The sequence below is a fragment of the Lepidochelys kempii genome, chromosome 25 (genome assembly GCF_965140265.1).
Source record: "Lepidochelys kempii isolate rLepKem1 chromosome 25, rLepKem1.hap2, whole genome shotgun sequence".
Taxonomy (NCBI): domain Eukaryota; kingdom Metazoa; phylum Chordata; order Testudines; family Cheloniidae; genus Lepidochelys; species Lepidochelys kempii.
This window is the reverse complement of record NC_133280.1, coordinates 13,924,790-13,928,222: the sequence shown is the minus strand read 5'-3', so window position 1 is coordinate 13,928,222 and position 3,433 is coordinate 13,924,790.

Sequence of the window (3,433 nt, the reverse complement as noted above, 5' to 3'; positions counted from 1 at the left end):
GATCTCTCCCGCCCATAATTTCTTGCAACTATGCAAATTGAAATAGACTAAAAATCGGGAAAAATGGATCCCATGAAGAGTGCTCTGATCTGTCGCAGTTATACGGAAATCAAAATTGAATTCTGCTGCGGTCAAGCAGAGAGCTTTCGTCACTAGAAACGCACACAACCCAGCCTTTGGCAGGAGTTAAAGGGAATTTGAAATCAAACCGGGCTTGGCAAACCACTCCCTCACCTTCAAAAAGCCAATCAGCCCCCTCTTCCCCCCCTCCACCCAAAGTTACCAGGTGGTTTTAAAAAAAAAAAAAAAATTTTGGCATCTTCTTATTTGTCTCCTGGCGCCTGAGCCTTTGAGTGTCCCAGGTCCAAGCTTTCATCGGCACGCAGGCGGGCGAGAAACACCCTTGGGCAGCTGAGCTGCTGGAGTAATCCCAGGAGTGCGGGAACTGGAACCTTAAAATAAAGTCAAACAACCCCCCCCCACACACACACACACCCCAGCGCTAACTTTAATGTGGGAGGGTGGGCAGCAGGATTTCAGATGACTGACAAGCACTGAAATGTCAGCTCTTGGCTTTCTGCTAGGCCTGGGGGGTCTTTAAATGGCTTAAAGAAGCCAACACCAAACTGTGTAGAACGGATTGTGGGGGGGGTGAAAACGACCCCCCACACACACTCACAGCCGGCACTTCCTGGACACCCTGTGACGAAGTGGGACTGTTCTTAATGTTTCTTCTGAACAGTGTGGGGGTGCCTCAGTTTCCCCTAGGCAGTTCTTAAGTATCTAGGGGGTGGAGTAAGGGTGTATGATCATTGCAGAGCCCTAGAGGGCAGGTGTGTGCAGGGGTCTGGACACAGAGAATGGCCAACACCCTGTTTCCTGGCAACTGATGGCCTGGGCCCTTCCCCCCTGCAAGGTGAGAGCTAAAGGGTTGGAGAACAAAGAAATCAGGTGTCCTCCTGGCCCCAGAAAGGGGAACGCCCAGAGGAGGAGGGGCTGGAGACATGGAGTGAAGGGCAGACGTGGTTGTCTGGCTCACTGCCGCCCAACATGGACCCAGCTGAGGGGTCCTGTTCTCTGCACCTACAAGCTCTGTGTTAGACCATGTTCCTGTCATCTAATAAACCTCTGTTTTACTGGCTGGCTGAGAGTCACGTCTGGCTGTGGAGTGGGGGGGCAGGACCCTCTGGCTTCCCCAGGAGCCTGCCTGCGTGGACTCGCTGGGGGAAGCACACGGAGGGGCAGAGGATACTGAATGCTCCGAGGTCAGACCCAGGAAGGTGGAGCCGGGTGAGCTGTGTGTCCTGCAGCCAGGCTGCTCCCAGAGAGGAGACTTCCCCAGAGTCTTGACTGGCTTCGTAGGGAGCAGCCCCAGAGCATCGCCCAGGGACTCCGTGACACTCCTTCACTAAGCAGGGCCCTCAGAAACACACCCTGACTCACCACGGCGCCAGTTTATCAGGGGCGTTGGTTGTTCCTGGAATTAACCAAACCGGCTGGCCAGGCTCAGCTGCTTGCCCAGAACCCCGGCTGCAGCATTCAGAGCTGGCTCCTCCGGCAGGCCTGCTCCCCTGTCAGCTGGGTGGCGGGGCTGGGACGGGGCTGCTGCTTTGGGCTTGTCAGCCTACAAGCAACCTGGTCACACTGGGGCAGGCCAGGGGCTTGGCTTCTGAGCCCCTTTAGCAGTGGGTGCTTGCAAGGGCCAGCAGAGGCTAATGGGCAGGGCGGGAAGTGGGGGGAGAATCCTGGCTCCTAACAGAAGGGCATCATCTCCTTTCTGGTGCAGCCCCGGGTGCAGCACATGCCTGCTGGGCCGATGTCACGCTCCACACACCGGGGCAGGAAGGCAGCTCCTGGGTTCTCCTGGGAACCTAGCACGGCCACCAGGACAGGGTGGCACCTTTGGGGGAGCCAGGGCCTTCAGCCGCCTCGGGGCCAGGGGAGAACCGGTCACAGTTGAGCCACCTGAGCTGTTTAGCTGAGAAAGAGAGAGAGCGAGAGAGGAGGTGGGTCTGTGCGTGGCAGAGGGACCAGATTCCGGCCACCCCAGGTGGGGCTTCTCTGCTCAGGCCGGAGGACAGATGGGGAAAACTGACCAGGGTTAGCACAACGTCACCTTTACCTACCCAGGCCAGCACGAGCCAGGTCAGAGGAAGGATCTGGGGACCAAAATCTGGCTCCCACAACACCACTCCCCTGGGCTGCAGAGGGGGCAGCTGCCCGAAGCACCGTGAGCTTGGAGACACCTCCTGCCCCAGCCCCATAGCTTCTTAAACGCTGTAATGACCAGTCATGGGCTGGCCTGCCGGGGCTGTCCCCTCCTCGCCCCAGGGAGCGCACGGCCCACGGCAGCAGGGTTCGCAGCAGGGCCGGTGAAGCCGCAATAGGAACTGGCGCCCACTTACCGCCGACTTTGCCTGGCTCCTGCCCGGGGCTCCGGGAGTAGAACTTCCACCAGGAGCCCCCGCACGAGGTGACGATGGGGCGAATGAACTCCCAGCCACACAGCTTCACCAGGGAGTCGTGCTGCTCCTCAGTGCCCTCACGGCATGCCAGCGCCAGGACGAGCAGGGCCAGGCTGGCCAGGTAGCGCGTTACTTCCCGGGGGGGCCTATGGACAAAGCACCTAGAGGATGAAGCACAGATCCTGGCGGGTGAGTGAGTTTACCAGAGAGCCAACTGGGCTATGGGGACACGTTCGCTCTTCCCAGGCCCAGGGTGCTGCGTTCTCCCCACCCTCCTGCTGGGCTCCTTGCCGGCTGCACGCCAACCCCCTTCCCTGCACCTTCCCCACAAGCAGAACCAAACGCTCCAGCCTCCACAGCCACACCTCAGCCGGGGACCCAGCGTCCTGATGAGGCTAAAATCCCAGGCCCCTGCTAATATTCCTTCAGCTGACGGGCGTAAGGGCCAGATCCTGAACTCAGAGCTGCACCAATTCACACCCGCCAAGGATCCGGCCCTAATCGCTGCCAGGTGGCCCGCAGGCATCCTGGCCATCCCCTCATTACAGATCTGTCAAATCCCCCCCAGTGACAGGGTCACGAACGGGGCGTGACTGTTCTTAATGTTTCCTCTGAATAGTGTGGGGGTGCCTCAGTTTCCCCTAGGCAGTTCTTAAGTATCTAGGGGGTTGGATAAGGGTGTATGATCGTTGCAGAGCCCTAGAGGGCAGGTGTGTGCAGGGGTCTGGACACAGACAATGGCCGACACCCTGTCTCCTGGCAACTGATAGCCTGGGCCCTTCCCCCCTGCAAGGTGAGAGCTAAAGGGTTGGAGAACAAAGGAATCAGGTGCCCTCCTGGCCCGGGAAAGACCAGAGGAACAGGGAGGGAGGGAGTTTCAGTTTGGGGCTGGCTGGAGAGATGGAGTGAAGGGCAGACGGGGTTGTCTGGCTCACTGCCCTCCAACATGGACCCAGCTGAAGGGTCCT